Here is a 19523-nt window from a genome sequence, read left to right on the forward strand (position 1 = left end):
CATTAACAACCCCTCCCACCTGTAAAACCGCAACTTTCAAGTTACACAAACTGTTAGGCAAGAAATTTCAGCTAAGCTTGAAGCATTTGAGCTGACTTTGCTTGCAACTACCCAAATCTCATTCAGAAGCCTTGCTAAAAGTCTAATACACTTCAAGGGAAAAAATACACCACGGTGTAATGGGATTTGTTATTAGTCTTTTATTAGAAATCTCTTTTGCTCCTTTACTACTTCATTATGCAGTGTTAATCGTTTGTAGATGCGGGTTTATTCTGCTCAAGCAAAAGTCATTCCTTTTTTTCTCCTGCTTTTATATTTTCTACTGGGAAAATTAAACCTCAGTCCCCAGAGGTATCATGTTTCACAGATGTAGAATTCTGAAGAACAACTGGACTTCCTTTTGCAACCATAATATTACCATTAATTATTTGAACCTTCCTGTCTTAAAGGGAGTCAACAATTCATACTGTTGTAAATGCCTATCCACTAACTGCTCTCTTACTTTCTTCAGCAGCATTTAGCTCATAGCATCTATAAACCGAGGACCCTATTGCCTTGCTGCCATATGGCAGGACTTCACTCAGCTTTTATATTCATAAAAAGGGATCTTAATTCCGTAAACTAGGTGTCCATGCTGAAAAGCTGTCTTTCAAACTAACATGTTTTTATTGCTTTTACAAATATTTGCAGAGAATTTAAGACACATTTAATAACTGCATTGGACATGATACACCTTTTTTCTTTTTTTTTTTTTTTTTTGAGATGGCTGTCTGTGGTTTAATTATTGTTCTGTCCTGTTAATCTTGCCTTACATCTGTTACACCTGCAGACTGCAAGGCTTACAATAGTATACCTTTTATCACATGCAGTAATGCAGTAATACAGTAATTCATATTTTACCAGGCACACTTAGCAATTAAAATCTACAAAAAAGAAGGAATACACATTCTTTAAAGCCATAATACACCAAGATACTACATACATTGCAGAATATGTAACTGTATCTTCCACTCGTGATTCCTATATAATTAAACCAATATTCTCAAGAGATCAGTAATTGCTAGCAATAGATAATGATTCATTAATGACCTTACAATAGAGGGAACGCAGGAGAAAACTGCTCTAGTAAAACCATTTAATAAGGCAATGATCCAGCCTTACCAGTTTTAAGTAAAACCACAACCATTTTTGACTAAGGTTTACAGGACAATTCTCCAAGCATCAATAAAATTAACTTGTTATGTGTTACATATATTTAGCCAGTTATCTATCTTCTCTGTCTTCTTGTGAGGCAGAGAATTCCTTTAAAAACATTAAATAAGCCTGAGAAATAGTTACAGATGTGGTGATACAAACCGTTTATGAGTGCTTATGAGGATGAACCAACACAACGAAATCAGCAAGAATAAGAAAAGCTATAACACCAAGAAAGGGAAAGCATGACTCTGAAGATACTTCTAAATGACTAAACCTAGGACCTACAGTTTGTCAACCAGCTGCTTAGAAATTCTACTGTAAGGGCTTGTTTTCAGCCATTTATACTTTCACTAAGCTTAATCTTCGGTAACATATCCACCCCAAGCATCTTCTCAAGGATTGTTTTTTTTTTTTTCATTGATACTATTAATTAGAATAATGTTAAAAAAATTCTGCTCATGCTTCCCTAAGCATTTCATTAAGAAGATCGAGAATCAAAACAACAAGGTCTCTGAAATTTTTGATAATTCTTTGGTTGACCTAAACACAGCAGAGTGCAGATTTCCACAGAGTATGTTCTGTTTCTTCCTAAATCTTGCCACCAACCAGTGATGCATCTGCCATCCCAAACTTCACCCTGGCTGTACCCTTCTTCCTGTGTGGGAAATAGCAAAGGTGCCTATCATCCACCTGCACCAGTTGGTGACACTTGGATGTGATGTGGGGGAGGCTGTTCATCTAGTCTCCAATGTTTGCAAGACTCACTAGTGGGAGTCTTCCAAAGAAAGGGAGGGTCAGGAGGATTTTGCATGATGTAATTTAATTTTCAGTGCAAGTTTTGCTGTTGGTTTTTGCTGGGTTTGGTTTTTTTCTTTTTAAAAAAGAAAATTATTTAAATAGACTGTAACTATTGAAAGGAACACCATCTTATCAAAACTGAGCACTTGGAAACTGAGAAATGCCAAAATTAACATCAGTTGTTTACTGACTGAGAAAATGATATGTAAGCTCTGTCTCTTTAAACTCTGTCATGAATTATGTTTAAGCAAATATTTGTAGCCAGTGCAATTTACTATGTAAAGTCATGGTCAATAATTTAGGAGAAAGGGTAGACAGACTTGACCTGTGATCTGCTTGTTCAAAAATAAGATACAGAAAAATGATGAGCAGTGACATTTGTGTAACACTTGCCAAAGAACTTAAAGCTATATGGAAGATAATATAGTTCAAGACCTGCCAGTAAGCACTACTCTGGGCAGAAGTGATGCCTGCACTACCATTTCAGACATTGGTGTTTCCAACCCAAGGATACCGGGTGGGCTGCAGCTGAAGAAGGCTGCATATCTCTGTGGCTGTCCTTCTGCAGAGGTACCGAGCAGCAGGCAGGGCTAACATGGGGACTACTGCTCCAACAGTAGCACTTGTCAACACTCACATGGATGAGAAGAGCGAGCAGAGATAACTGTAAATGCACAGCAAAAGCATCCTCAAAAGAAGACATCTGACACCAGAAACTCTCCCAGATTAGGTAGTTGCCAGAGGCAGTCAGAGAGGAGACACACAAGTTTAGTCAGAGGATTTGTAAAGTAGTTTACTTTCTTTTAATCACATGAAGGAGACCAATCAAGACAAGCTTAAGCAACATTTCAGCTTAGACCTGTTACACAGTCCATTTCTCCAGTGTTGTGTCTCCTTTCTTCATAAAGCTTGGTTTTATTAAAGCTCTTGTGGCTTTATACAGTTCAGGGATTTTGTACTGAATGTTCCAAAGAGATTAACAAAACCTTCAAATGATACAATATAGAGAAGGAAACATGCCCAAAATATAAACACAAATTGTTCTTTCAGCCATTCTTCTACAAGGGTCTTGTGGAAGGGCAGTACTGCTCATGGTGCATGAGAAACTTAATGATCACAGATGAGAAGAAAAGCAAAAAAAGCGAAGTGTAACAATCAAGAAAATGACATTTCTAAAGTAAACAAAACCTTATTAAAATCCAGGTTTTTTGTCAGAACAGAAAGAAGCATGTGAAATCCCAATAAAGCCAAAAAACTGGTAGAAGTTATGTGGGAAGCTTTCCAGATTTTCAGGGATTTATAGAAACCTCTGATGTGTTCAATCTAAATGTTGAGAATTTTACACACAGCATACCCTCATATGCACACCACACATAAAGGATATACAGTGAGATATTGTTACAGCATATGTTCCATTTTTTGCCTTAATCTACTTAACTTGTGAAGGGAATGAAAACAGACATCTTGCTAGAAGATGTGTTTACTTCAACCATAAATTCAAATGTTAATTCTGGATCTATTAGATAAAATTATGTGGCCTTTGTCATTTGAGAAGGCAGACAAGATGATCAGATTTTCCTTAGGCTGTAAAACATTTAAATATTATAGATTTCTACCACATCGTCCTCAGCAGTGTATGCTGATTGTACAAAAGTGTCTGTGATAAGGAGGAAGTGTCTGTCAGCATCTAACAAATCATTCGGCTTCTCCTTAGACTCCGAGATAACAGAAAGTATATAAAAAAGATTCTACTTAGGTGTGCGCATACACCTGCCTTATCCATTTAAGTAATTTCAGGTTTTCATGTGGACTACTATTCTGCCAGAAAATGACATACATGCTTTGGCGTGACCGTGACCTAGGTGGGACTGTCCTGTCCTGCACTCCCATGCAGGTTGTTCATTTCATCCAGTTTCTCCTGTACTGGCTGCACGAAGCTCTACTGGCTCTACTGCTGGGGGGGAGGATACAAGGCTATTGGTTTTTCATTTTTTCTTGTTCAAATTCCGTTTGGTTTGTGGTCACATCCATTAATTGAGGGGTTTCAACAGTTATATTAAAACCCCCTCAACTTTAAAACCTATGATAAGATCCACAGACTTTCTGTTCCACAGCTTAGATACTGGGGCCTTATGCAAAGATAAAAATGATGGTGTTTGAAAACAACTCAAACAAAAATGAAACTGCACATTTACATTACGGACCATATGGGTTTCAAACTCTACCATAGATTTTCCCATCAGAAAAGAAGTATTTAAAATCAAATAATAATGATAATAAATACTCCTTACTAATATAAATCTACTCAAATTTAGGCTAAGCGATAAACAAGACTACTGTACATAGTTTACTTTGTTGGCTTCTTTCCACTGGGAAAAAAGGTTTTCATTTGTCCTACTGAAACTTCCCGCTGCTCTACAAATCCTAACAATTTTTTATAGTAATTACCTTATCAAACACAGACTAGCAATCTCTTTAAAATAAATACTTTTAATTTTATTTTTACAAATAAATGACATCAGCAGCTAATTGTTATGTGGATTATTTCCTTTCCCATTTGGTTTCTGTAAGATTACTGGCAAAGATAACTTAGTTTTGCCTTTAAGAAAAAATTCTCTCCATTTTTGGAAGACTCTATGCATTTCCTTATTAAAGAAGGTTTTTCTTTATAAAAAAAATGGATTCCTAATAATTACCTCCCCCTCCTTACTGTAACCTACCCTTTGCAAAAAGCATTTACTGCTGTCTTAAGCCAGACCAATTGTAATATACTCACTTGCAGGAATGTGCTTAATGAAGAAGGTGCCATTGCATCTTCATAGCAGTAATGTTTAATATTTTTAGAAATGTTCTACAATAAAACCACTGGAGAAAATGGCCCGAAGATGTGATGGTTTTCCATACTCAAATCTGTAACATTCAGATGTTATTACAAAATTCTTGGAGCGCTATCATGTACGACTGGATCTGATACAGTGATTATTTGATAAAGTCCAATAAAAGCAGGCATTCAGAATAATTAAACTTATAAACCTGTATAATCTTGGGTTACTGTTCTGATTTTGCAATAGTCCATTTCTGGAAAAGCTTGAATCTAAGTTTATTTGTAACAGTAATTATGGACTAATATACTGTAAGACACAATGAATGTTTTCATTATCAGTGCTGATCTCTATCAGTTTTAGCTTGCTGTACTGGCTTGGTTAAATTACAGATGCTTCCCCTTTCCACTTCATCCCTCTAACATTTTCAGAGGCTATTTTGGTTTTTAGATACTACAGGACTGTAAGCAGAATAGGAAAGATTAAAAAACCCCCTCCCGAATGAGTCTGTTTGTTTAACTCATTTGAAAATGGATTTGGTAAGTATCAGAGGCAGCGTGCAATTGGCTTTTCCATAACACTAAAAACTTCAAAAACAGGGTGAAGAACTTGAACGTGTTTAGAAGAGAAAACAGAAACAAGTTTTCCATATTTTCAGCAGAAAAGATGAGAAAAACTGGACCTTTAGGTGGAAATTTATATTGTGATGTAACTCTTAAGTGATCAGACTTGCACTGAGTGTAGTATTTAATTTAAAGAAACTCTTTGCAGTGGGAGAAAAGTACACTGTTCAGTTTCCTTTCCATTCCTCCTTAATATTAAAAGTTTAAATACTTTTAGTATCTCACAACACTCTATAAAGACTTAGTAATTAACAGCTATTACAAGAACTGTATTGACATTGCTAGCCTGTGTTTGCACTAAATACACTATCTGATCACTGGACTATAATAATTTACTGACCACTGATTACTGTGAAGGGTGGATAAAACTCTTGTACTCCAGTAGTTACCTACAGAAAGAACAATCATAATGAAATACCTAACATAGTTTCAGCCACCACTGAATCTTTTAAGGGACAGAAGTTCGAGACATCTGTCAAGATTTTTAAAAAAGGTGCTTTAAGCTGACAAAAAGTATTACAGATCAAGGCCGAGGCATCCGTTTTTTAAATGTTGGTCAAAATACAGACGTAACAATGCGAAGGGTCCAACTGTTATATCATGACTCATTTAGAAATTATCTGGCCTAAACTATGCTTTTATTCAAAGGAAAATGACTGAAGAATATTGCTGTGTTTCTGCAAAACAATTAAATTTCAACATCTCAGGCAATACTCAGATTTAAAAACCAAGGTTCAGTGTGATACAATTATAGTGATGAACACAGAAGAACCAGAGGGGACTGCTACATTTTAGTGGAAAGAAAACTTTGAAGTCAATGATAAGCACCCCTTAAGTGCAAGGAGTATGAGACTTCATCTCTGATACATATCTAAACCCCTAATTTAATGACCAATACCTACACTCATAAGAGAAAAACGTAAGAACTTGAAGGTGTGCCTACTAAATTCTTACCGCTCTTTGCCTCTATGTAATTAAAATCTACAGTCCTAAATACTGATGATGAATGTGCATTTTGTTTTGAAAATCACTGCAGAGTAGCAAAAACATTTTCTTTTTTTAACAAAAATAATTACAGGTGAATGATTTTAAACACTGTTTGCTGCAATAAACCTATTGAAACAAAAGAGGCACTTCTAAATTAGTGAAGTTCCTACTGATATCAGCTATTAGCAATTAGGAACTCCACCCCCCCAACTTTTCCATCTTTAAACGGCAATGATTAAATTTGGTTTTAAAGTGGAGAAATTATATTAGAAAAACAACTCTCAGTGTTGCAATTAAAGCACAGTTCTTAAGATGATAAAATAAATTTGCTAATAGCTTTATCCATTGATTCAAGATACACGCAGTAGGTTTAAAAGATAAAATTATCTTTTTGTACAATCTCTCTTTAAAAGAGGAATTTATAACATTTTACTATCCCTTATTGTTATATCTTCTATAGAGTTACTACATTTCTGTGTAGAATCCACTTGGACAAGACTTAATCAAAAAGACATGCATGTCAAAATAAAATGAAAAGAGAGAATTTTGGTAACAGCTCTAAAGTAAACAAATAAGTACTGATAAAACATTATTAAGTTTATATTCTATCTTAGAGACTTCCCTATGATAATTAACTAAAATGCCTTTTCTGTCCATAAAAAAATCTACATTTACTATCTTTGTATTGAAATGTTAAAACAATTTTTTTTTTCTGGTATGCTAAATAAAACATATTAAAAATTTCAGATTCAACTTTTTTTTCTTTTTAATTCTTCAAAAGCTATCTGCCTATGTCCAGCAATAGAATTGCTACTGGAAAACACACCGTATTCAAACCAACAAGGCAACATGCCTTCTGTGACTGTACTGCTAGGTTAGTCTTTTTTTTCTTTCTAATCCTATTTCTCCACCACAGGTGTTTTTTGGTGTTAAAGAGAATCCATTTGATATCGAAGACAGTTTCGGGTTTTCACAGTAAAATTAAGGATGGCAATATATCCAAGAATATGCATTATAAAGTAAAATGGTAACTTTAAGCTAATTAAATTATATATCAGATTGCCTCCTTTATCTCATAAAACTGCATAAATATACATCAAACATATCTGAAGTAAAAGGACATAGCCTTTACAAAGCGATAATCTTTTAGTTGGGCTTAAAGCATAAGAAATTGAAACTGTGATACTTTGATATGAAGAAAACAAAAAACCTTATTAAGCTATTTGGCAGCCGTGCTCAGAATAAAACAGGCACCAGTAATAAAGACGTTATTAACATCAACAAAATCTTACTATACACACCTTTTGCAGAAGCCCTATTTTAGTATTTGGAAAATTCCTATTAATTGTGCTGAATATGAACACAAGTAAAACTAGACCACCACAGATAAATAAATTCCTTGCCAATGAATTGGCAAGAAAAATGTGTAGAGATAATAGGACACCAAAACAGATTGAAAAACCCACTAGGTGGTTTCCCCTTGCGAGTCAAAATTAAACAACAGTAAACCTAAAATGGACAGAATTCCTACCTACCACCTGGATCCAGGGCCTATTTCTGAAAACCTCTTTATAATTAAGTATATAACATTTCAAAATCTCTTCATGGCTCTCCACACACCAGAAAATAAATTTATTTTTTTTAAATGAGGAGAGAAGATTTATATCATCACTGAATTCAATATTACATCTATTGTACACTCTAGAACTAAATTAAGAAGCTGTTCAGAGGCCATACATGCAGCAGTCCATTTCAATCTATTAGTCTGGCTAAATGCCTTCATACATCCAGTGAAGGGAGTCATCATCATCAATCTGCCAGTTTTAGTGACCAGTCAACTACATGCGGATGCGTGCACCGAGGAAACACAAGCGTTTCCTCCCTGCTGTCATATATAACATAAATATAAGAATCAAGTGAGGCTGCTGTAACAGGTAGCACACAAAATGATAATTTAGCTGCTTAGTGTAAATAACTGTGTTAGAATCACCACTTTATTTATAACTTGAGTTCAAAGGCAGAATGTAAGTTAAAAGCCCAATTCCATTATCAAGCAGGGTAAGGCAAATAAAGAGTTAACTTCTTTTGCCTGCCAAGTTAATTGCACCATTGTTATCCAGAGTCTTGCTTTCATTTAAACTGTTAAGCAAAAAATTGCACACTTTGAAGTTGTTTTATCCCTTCTGTATATCCTTTAAAAAAGTTGTTTTACATATTAGTTACAAGAACAGGAACTCCAACTTTTGTGAAACAAACTGGTGAAGTTTTGTGTTGTGTTGTGTTGTGTAGCAGCAGCCTTACGGGAATACCTCATCTTTTCAAACGCACAAGGGCTTAGTGGTCTCATTTAGCTACCTATGTGCCCCTGCAGAAGCCCTGCTAGCAATAAAATACTCTGGTGGCAAACAGCTAATTCATTAATTAACCACAGTATTTGCTGGAAAGGAAAGCACTAAACAATGCTGCACAGAAAGTGCAATTGCGGTTGTTCCTGCAGGTCCCTGTCTGCAGTATGTGTAGCAGAGGCAAGCAATGCCTATGCTGGTTCTAATTATTCCAATTATCATGGCACACTATGAAAACTTGATTAATAACACTGAAGATATTGTTGTGGCAATTAGCCATATGGTTGTGGGACTTTATTCTGTCACGATTTAGCCATTAGCATCTACTTATGTTTGTCAGAACAGAGCATCCGTGACAAGTTGGAGTTCCGCTCACCTTGCCGAGTCCCCGGTGAGCAACACCAGAGAAATGTTTATTCCTGGGAGCCCCGCGCCTGAGTAAATTTTTCATGTGGCATCCGGTCTGATTGGGGACAAATGTCAAGTAGCTTCGCGACGACCCATCAAGCCAGGCTGTCTCTGCAAAAGGTACCTCGTGAATGGCTTGTCAAGGCAGACTTCTTTCACGGGAGGATTTGACCAGTGAAATTAGTGTCAAATGTCTTGTAGTCAATGTTTTCAATGGTTAACCATTCAGGCAGCATGTACTTACCCTTATTTAGAAGTGATGAAATGCTCTATTATGATTTTATACACTTATGAGTTACATATTACCATGTGCTTGAAATGTATATCTCCAAGCAGAGGGACCATGGGGCAGCACTACTGTCAGGTTGGTCAGCTGAACTGACAGCTACATGAGCCAACAATTTTTATGAGACATCTTTTTAAAACATAAAGTATATGTTAAGAAACAACACTTATTTTAATTGTTTTGCCTTTCCATTCCGTGGTCAGAGTTACTGCACATCTCTAAAAATTCATCTCTAAGACACGAGTAAAAGCTTTAAAAAATTCATTAATAACGGAAGGCTGTCTTTTTTTCCTCCTGAAAGCACAGCAGTAGTCTTACCACTTCTCTAACATTTCTTGCAAATCAGCTAAGGCAAATGTGTTTATATTGGCATGTCACTCAAAATCAAAATGTTTGCAATCAAAGACAACACCAAACTTGACTAGTTGTCCACAGTTAGGAATCAACAAGTTAGTCCTTATTAAAAGGAGTAGGAAGCACTAAAGAATTAGCATCCTGCTGCACAGGGATGGTGTATATACAACTGATGAAAGCATGCTTACCTATTTTGGACATGAGTGGAAGAAGCAATAAATCAAGTTTGACAGTAAAATGACACTATGTAAGAAGTTTTTAAGAAGCACATAACTTTAAGAAGACCCACAGTGTTGTAGAATTTCAACTACTATTAAGGCTACTGTTAAGAACAACAATAAGAATTGCTACTTTTCATCTGTTTTTTCAATACGACCACCTCTACCCTAACAGTAGCTTTCCTTTTATAGTCACTGTCTTCCATCTGTATAGATCTTTCACATACTGTGAGGAGACAGATACACCATTTAAAACCATAAAAGTAATTGTGAAGAAATAAAAATAGAGGACTCTGAGCAGGTGTAGTATTTTTAACTAAATTTAACTTGTTATTTAATGACAAGAATTTTAGTTGACATCTGGGCATAAAATTTGCTTACAAATGTCCATGTAAGACAACAAGAATGATGTGCACACCTCACTACCAATAGGGATATATCTGCAAATAAAGTTATTGGCAAAAGGGAGGGATTGGATCTGCTTCTCATCAGACATATCAACTTTTATTGGAGAGCTAGTTCTAAGGCTGAAAAAAAAATCAGTTAAACCTTTTTACCTTTTTGATTGAGATGATCAAGTTTGTTTTTAAATAACAGTGTTTGTGGAAAATTATATACTGACTGTCCTAGAAACCCCATCTGTGCACACAGACATTCATATGTGGAGAGGGAGCTGGTATAAAGAAGGTAAATAATTCAAAGAGGGAAACAAGGAAAGAAATTAATACTATGAAGGAAAGAAGGAAGAGATAGACAAGAGGGAACAGACATTGAGGTTAAAGGGAAGTACCAGTGAGGATTTTTTTCATAGGAGCTATGGAGAACAAGATGGATGACCTAAGGGGTAATTTGTGTGCAATGTGGGTGCTGGACTCTGCCCTAAGCCTGTGCAATTGATTCAGCTTTCCCCTTATCTGTAGTGGGTGCTGCCAGGAGGTGAAAGCAGCAGCATAAGGCCCTGCTCAAAGCTGAACTGACTGTTCTCTCCAAACGGGTCTGCAGGACCCCCCCCTGCCCACCACTTGGCTTCTGGCTTCTGAAAGAGAAGAACTTGCAGCTGGAGACATAACCCTGCAGAGGGAGCAGAACCACCGTTTTCTCTGGCTGCATTCTGCTCTTTGCCATGCTGAAAATCTGCTTTCTACTTTGCAGGCCATTGCATGAATGCAGTGGTGATTACAACAAAACTAGTAATGAGACTGCAGACTATATGGTCTGACAGTTAAAGATGATATATCAGTTTTCTACTTGTTATCCAACCACAAATTTTGGACATAGTATAGTTGAATATATGCTGTATTTTAAGCTAGTACTGATACTCAATATTTAGAACAAACTAAGAGGACGAAAGAGAAGTTAAAAACTATGCTATCCACCTCCAAGGTCAAATCATACCCATGCCTGAAATACGGAGAGATCAGACGGGGCCATAATCATTCCTCCTTGGCCAAAATAGTTGTCCGCTAAATTTCTATGCTAGAAAGAAGCTCTGTCCCAGGAAAAGATTTTGGCATGTGATGCAAGGCAATGAGGGATAGGAAACCTGAGAGTTTGGGTTGTCCAGAGAGTTGGACACACATCCACTGCCACACACATTTGGGACTGGCCATCTGGGCACCAAAAGTAGAAGTCTTACAGCAAGCCATTCTTTAAACAATTCTTGTGTCCCAACTCCAGCCAATGTTGTAGAGAGACAGTGGGGACTGTTTCTTCTCCATTTCTATATTCTTTATACAGGCTTAACTATTTTCAGGAACTTTCTACTATGTATATGTGGGTTGCTGATTACCCTTGGCACTGAAAACTTGGCTGGAACTTCTAGACCCTATTCTTGTCTGCTAATTCACTGTTTTAGATTAACTTATTGTTATATATGGATCAAAATAAGCCACAATGAAAAATACTCCAGGCATTACAGCTCTCTACCTCAAACAGGTGCTCCATACCAGAAATGAAGAAAATCCTTTATATTATTTGTTTCTTACCAACCAGAATTCAAGTTCAAATTTCCTGTATGCTCCTCAGAAATTTCAGGGTAGAAAAATGGACACTAAAAATCCCTCTACGCCTCCCTGGAAGAAAAATCTGTTGAACAATTACACATCTGAAATAATAGGTGTCTCAAAATGACACTAACTTGAATTCTATTGTCCTCTTTACACTTCGATCTGTTTCCTTAAAACTGTACTTTAACTTACTTCTAAAGAGAAATATATTTTTCTGAACCTACCACTTTCCAATGCTAATGTGAGAAGTGCACAAGGGACATTTCAGGGTTGTTTTTAGGCAGATTGAAAAAGGACCTGACATCCTAATCCTCTGGCATTTCCTACGACTGGCAAATGCAGATGGAGAAAGCGTCAGCCTGATGGGGTAGAGGTGAATGCCTGTTTCATCAGAGGCATTTCCATGAATGCAGGTAGGCTCTTCTCCAGACTGCTCCCTAGCTTTTAGAGAAACAGAGATATGGAGAGGGATGTGATCAGCTACAAGATAAATGATCCCTAAGGGTAGTTATGCAAAGGAAGAGCTGGAGGCTAGCTGTATGTCAAGGCTAATTTATCTGACCATACTCTTCCACGCTCCAGCATAATGATGCCACAATGTGCCTGAAGGGTAAGAAGCCAGAAACGTGCCTGGTGTTGCATCTGGTCTAGCGGAGCCAAATGTGTTTGCCTGTTAAACCAACAGATCATCCCAGGAATCACAGCACCTAGCACTGAAAACCACCTGCCAGATGGACTGAAATACTCTCTTCAGTTTACGGGAACAGAGTAGTACTCTAAAACAGACTGCACTGATTCGTGGTAACCTCACCAATTCCTCAAGGCACATCTTCTCAACTCAATCTTTGCTCATGGTTGTTTGGGATGTAGACGGTATTTTACTGGAAGAAAATTATGCTATTGAGTATTTAGTTGGCTGTGACAGGTAGAATGCATACATTGAGGAGGTAGCATCTGTCTCTGTCAGTTGAATCACGCTGTGAAAACACTTGCCAATGATTATTATAAACTTTCTTACTACCTTCAGTAGCATTCAACAATCTTAGATATATGATCCCCTAGCTGCTCTTAAAAGGTCACTGTTTGGGATACAAATTGTTTATGGATTTTATAGTTCATATAGTTCATTATAGTTCGTATAGTTCATTATGGATTCTATAGTACATAGAGAACTTATATGGTCTCCAAAGGATCTGTTCACAAACAGTTTAGCAAGCTTTTGATTTCCAAAAAGAAGCTGACTCAGCAACAGCCTTGACTTGGATCAGAGAATCCAAATCAAGTCTTTCAAAAGGGTTATACCCAAAGGTTCATAGATGTTTATACCCTAAGACCCCACTTACACATGAAGGAACCAACTTGTAACACAAAACGACTGGAGCAATTACATTCAAATTTCAAATTTCTATTCAAATGTCTGCTAAAACTTATCTTCAAAAAATGCACATCATCTCAGGCTTCACCTTGTTTTTGTGAGAATTTGTGGACTCTTGGGAGTTCATTTTGATTCTGTCCAATCACTACTAACACATCAACTTTAGGAAAGCACTTGGTGAGGACACTAAGAACTACAGTATGGAGAATAAAACAAGCAAGTGAAAGCACATCCATCTTTGGCAAGAAAATGTAACCCACAGGATGAGGCACCAATTTAGGAATTGGGAGATACAGCTGTAAGCAAATTATTGTCCCAAATCACTTTCCTCTCTTCATGGAAGATAAACATCATAACTTTCATCAGGTACTATGTATTAAAATCTTTATCAGAATAATCCTTGAATTAAAAAGCAGCATTTTAATATTGCGATAAAACAATTATGAACAATAACTATTGTATTTAATGAATACGATATATAAAATAATGGGGTTTTCACAATATCAAACTCAGAGGCTGAGATTCGTACATATAAAGGATATTCTTTCCTTAGCACTGCCTCGGATCAGTAGGGGCAGTATTTATCAGTTAACCTATCAGTATCAAAAAGCAACAAAATGACAAAATTTCTCATTCTGAATGTGTCCTTCAGAAATACAAATTTTACATACACACATCAAGAAAAGAAGAAACTGCATATCTGAGGCTAGGATGGTGCATAGTATAAGACACAATTCTGTGCTGGCAAAGAGGCCCTTTTAAAGCTGGTTGGTAGAATGCAGAGATGTTATTTTGGAGACATTAACAAGTTTGGAAATAAAAAATAAATAAATGAACTCCCCACCCCAACAAACCCAAGAACTAAAAGACACCAGTTTTATGGCACACTGCACTTCCTCTAAACCTACATTTCAAAAATCTGTATATTACCTCATCCCTAGTCAAAACCCACCTTGAATCCTCTACCAATAAACCTCTAGTCCACATGTATCCGATACCGTTCAGACTCACTGGCTGATAACTTGCTAATTAAACCCAGAGAAATGATCTTAACTCAAACTTAGGTTTGCAATTTGGTAGGCCTAGTTCAGAGATGAAGAAAAGCTTGCGTGTGTGAAAGCCTTCATACTTTTTCAACCATAATGGTTGCATAAATGAAAGGTTTTATTACTACTTACACAGCTTGTTTTGCTACATTATTAGCCAACCACACCACTGTGAACTGCTTAATTACTGGTATGAGTAAATGAAGCATATACCTTCAGGTATATATTTCTCATACTTGGTCAGCAATACTAGCCAAGAGATGTAGTATAGAAGCATTTTTCCCCCAGTAACTCAGAAAACTTCTTGAAGTCCTGATGGTGAACCTTTTTAAACTCTAATGATAAATTTATTTTAACAGTATCTTTTTATTGTCTTGGCCAGACAAGGCCTTTACTCATGCTGAACTTGCACTCAAGCAACTGACTTACCATCATTGCCTTAAAATAGACATTCCGCTACACAAAGGGTCAAACCAAATCTTTGAAGGGATTTGATAAACTTTTTCTAAACCAGTTGGCATTTACAGAAGGCAAAATGCTTCATTTAATTTTTGAGGTTATGCCCCTTGTATAACCTTTTGGCTACAAATCCCCTTCAATTTAATGTTGATGAGTATTAAAACTCAAAGGCATTGAACCAATTGCTGTCAGTTGTGCCATTGCACAGATATATGCAAAATTATTAATGATGTGAAATGCAGATTTACTGAGATAGTAAGCAAACTCTTAATGGCAAAGATATAGGTGACTTGGGTGTTAATAAACTTATGCACCCGTATGATTAAGAAGTAGAGTGAAAGGAGGATGACAACAATATGTTCCTTACTATAAGCAATTTTGTACTTATTGATGATGATGCAAATGAGACTGGTGTAGCTGCAAGCATGACATATGTTTCCACGAACTGAGGCTAGAGGAGGTCTTTAAACCAAGGAGGTACCCGGCAAATAAGCCTCTGTCTGCACCACAAATTGAGCAGAGTACAGAATCAATGAGCTAGTAGAGGCTTTAACTGACGTAGACACTAAATTTGTGGAGCTTAATGGCTTTTCTGTGTATAGTTACAACATTGAGTTTCGTTACCATGCCAAATTACTCCAGTATAATTCATTCAAGGCAAAGAAGAATGATGCTTCAAAGCAAAAATTTGAAGTTGCAGTTAAAACTCAGAAAATGCATATACCTAATTCCTGTCACACTGTGAAATCCTAGTTCTGCATGTACATCTCCTTTAGTTCTGATTTTTATCGAAATATGCATCATTTCAACACTAATTTCTATTAAAATATGCATGATAAAACAGCAGATGCATGCAGACAATTAACATATTGTATTAACTTCTGCATTTTTTACTCTTTATTGAATCCTCTGTATTGCATTAACTTTATTTTGCATTTTCTTTGTTTTCCTTTCACTACCATAAAAATAATTTGGTTTTACTAATGTTATTTTAAATGGTTTCAATTGGATCAATTCACTTATCATTGGGGTGAAGAACTGAGGAGGGGTCAGCATGTACCTTAGCTGCTAAAGTCAATTTTCTGCTAGACTGAGTCAAGAGAGCAACAATGCATCTGTTTGTATTGTTCTGTATCAGTAAAGGAAACTTTCCTTTTTCCTTTTTTTTGTGAAACAAAAGCTTGGTATTTGCAAAAGCTGCAAGACTGTGGAGACCATAATCTAAAATCATGAGAGCCACAATTTTTATGACTACAATCTTCTTTTCCTGGTGTTCAGGCAGTGGTTTTGTGGTGGATTGCGCTGCATGCGTTCTGATGAGACATTTACAATCTCCTTTATGCAAATTACCCCAGCAGCTGTTTAAGAGCTGTGCTGTCAGACCAGGCAAGGAGAATGTGATTTGGTATGTCACAAATGGGGCAGGGCTTTATTAGGCTCTGCTAGAAAGTTTTAGCAGATGCCTTAGCACAGATTCAGTGTGATCCTGTAACCCCATTATAACTTTATTGCTTATGAAAACACAGAAAGCTCCCAAATATTGTGGGGATTCTTGAAAACAAGCACTTCACGCAATGCCTATTTCTGAATTAAGTGTAAATAAGAAATGTAATCTTATCATTTAGAGTGGAAAAACCACAGTTTTCCCGGAAGAAATAATATGCAGCTGAAGGAGTATTCCTGGGGAAAACCCCAGCAATAACACCTTTAAGACTAAGAGAAAATTTTATGAGTAACCAATGAATACTGTTTCTCATCTTTAAGTATCATTCTCCATTAAGCAAATGCTACCATTTACAGGTATAAACATTAAGATCCTTTGATAAGACTACCCAATGAAAATGCTACATCTGGATTAACACTGGACATCCTGTGGTCAGGAGACAGAAGTTGCGTTTAGGACTGAAAGACAGCCCCATCTCATTTAGTTCACTTCCCTGTGATTGTGAGTTAATGTATTACATGTTTGATTTTTATTAAGATTCATCTTGTACTTCTGTTTCTTGTTCTTCTTATTCAACACTTAGCTCCAGAACCTCACTCCTACAAGAGGTAGCAAGAATTACAGCCCCCTTACAACATTCTGATATTCAATACATAAATTTGAGGCCATTTTGCAACATTTTGCTTTTGACAACTTTAACTCACTCGCTTTCTTCCCCAGTATTTATTCCCTGACACAGTTCTAGAGACCAACTGTACCCTCTCACCTTCTGTTTGACCTGACTATAAAAGTTAAATTCTCTTAAGCTCCTCTTGAAAAATTACGATGATCAGAAGAATGGGAAAGACAGATGCTAGCAGCTATACTTTAGCAGGTTGGATTCATCCTTCTTTGAATACAGTTAACCAGAAATTTATCTGGCATTTCAGATGAGGTCTTACTACTACCTGTACAATGGCATCAACACTTTCCTATCTCTTATAGGAAAGATAAGAGATATCGTAGACATATGTTATCAGGCTATCTGATAGCATTTGTCTTTTACACAGCTTATCAGTTTGGTGGCTTCTAGATGTTGTGACTTACTTTAATCCTATTATTGAACCTCATGGGGAAGTAAAAAACAACAGTTCCCTTTTCTTCTGCCCTATCCACCTGTATTTTATCACTTATGCCTCATCTGGCTGGGTGGACGGACATCACTAATATTGCCACCTAGTGACAATTTATAATATAAAACTGTATTCAGAGGGAAAATTATTTTTGAGTTTTTAAGCCCCTGCAAAAATTTCTCAGAATATTCCACATTTAGTTTTTTGAATGCCAATAAGCTGCAAATTCTAAGTTCTCAGAGGAGTTATGTGACCAGTCCTTATTCAAGTCTATAAGGAGTCTCAAGGACCGAGAGTTGGTGGAATTTGCGTTTCACACAAATACCAAAATAATTCTAGAACATAAATATATTTCGTCATTTAGTTGAGTCTGTAAATATGATTACAATTGTCTGCTATTCTTTTAATACCAGTTGCAACTTTGCTTTAAAGTTTGGGTTAAGAACAAAAGAGTCCAAAGGAGATGCCTTGGAGTGAAGGACCAGTGAAAGTGGTTGTTTGCAGCAGAAGTTGAATTTTGACCTTAGTTACATTATCTGCTATGACAAATACTATAACATGTATGGCAGGCATCATGAAAAATCTTTCCAGTTGCCATTTGCAAATGTTAGAACAGTAAACTATATACTGAGACAGTTAGGCAAAGAATAAAATTTTATAACATAACAATTTTAAGGGAAAGCTCAGTACATTATCCAGGATAGTATCCTTAAACTATCTGTGTTGCTTGGGAAGATATACTAAATTCTTTCAAGATTGAAGGTCCATGCTCTGAAAATACTACTCCCAAAAGACGACTGAAAAGTAAAGGAAAAAAGAATCTGAATCTACTTTCTGTGTGCATAAACACATAGTGCAGTCCTAAAACCTGGCTGCCAAGCAAACACATTAGACCATGGACTGATGATTGATGTTAGGACATTGATCACTGAGAAGAATTGCTAACATAAGGACTACAACTGAAATATTTTTTCAGGATGTGGGTTTTTCCATGAGGAAACTAGAAGTAACTGCCTGAAAGGGCATCAAGATAGTATGATTAAAACCAGCAAAATGCAACAAATTAGGGTTTCACCTTTTCATTTGAGAGTATGATCAGAACAAACTTCTTACATTAGCTCAAAACCGTGTGGGGACACAAAAGATCTCTTAAATCTCCTCTATAAACTGCAACTTAGACATTTTATTTCCCCCCATGGACACCCTTCTTCCATTCCTCTTGTTCAAGAAACTCTTCAATTATTTCATCTGATGCCCCAGAAATGCTGACTTCCCACTTACAGCAAATTCTTGAATGGTTTGTGCCAGCTTTGTATAGAGGGCTATTACCAATTTAGTGTCTGTCCACAGTTTTCTGGGAACACTTTACTTTAGTTATGAGTCTTTTTGTTCAACATTTGTCTGAACCGGGCTTATTGTATTTGTAAAAGTGTCTGAGTATAAAAATTACCACCTTGAAATTACCATGATAGCAAAACACTATATCTACCTTTGAAAGCCACTGCCTCAGTTTCCCAAATCAGTTTACTGGATGTCCAAATGTAGTTGCTTTCCCCTATGCAACACCTCTCCACCTGGAAGCAATGGAAGTCATCTGAGCATGTATTTCAACCTGACAAAAAAATGCCAGGCTTTTTCCAAGCCTAGTTCAGTGAAGGCAGCCCCTTCTACATTCACACTGATACTCCCTCCTCATTCTCTCCTCATATACCCACCTACCATCAGCTATCACATCCCTCTACCCTTGCCTTTTTAGTAAGAGTTGTCTCTTCTGTGGCTTCTGCCATTTGAAATATCTCTTCCTCTCTGAGACCCAGCAACTCAGCTCTGTCCACACATCACATTCTGTCCTGAACTCTTCTTTCTGTCTTTTTCTTTTTTTTTTTTTAAATACCAAGTAACTGGCAGCTTTAAAACCAGCCTGGGAAGACAGATGGCCAAAGACATCACAAAACTGAACCAGAGTCAAATTTTAACTTTTGTTAAAATTATGAGCAAGGAAGAACTCTGAAATATTTTCACCAGTTTACATTATAGTCTAAC

The 19523-nt window shown here is 36.5% G+C and overlaps 1 protein-coding gene across 6 annotated transcripts in view; it reads right to left on the bottom strand.

The window, feature by feature from the left end:
• TBC1D5 (TBC1 domain family member 5) overlaps positions 1 to 19523 on the bottom strand; it is a 319489-nt gene that overhangs the window by 84948 nt on the left and 215018 nt on the right. The gene's annotated exons all lie outside the window — the stretch shown is intronic.

The sequence above is a fragment of the Strigops habroptila genome, chromosome 1 (genome assembly GCF_004027225.2).
Source record: "Strigops habroptila isolate Jane chromosome 1, bStrHab1.2.pri, whole genome shotgun sequence".
Lineage (NCBI taxonomy): Eukaryota > Metazoa > Chordata > Aves > Psittaciformes > Psittacidae > Strigops > Strigops habroptila.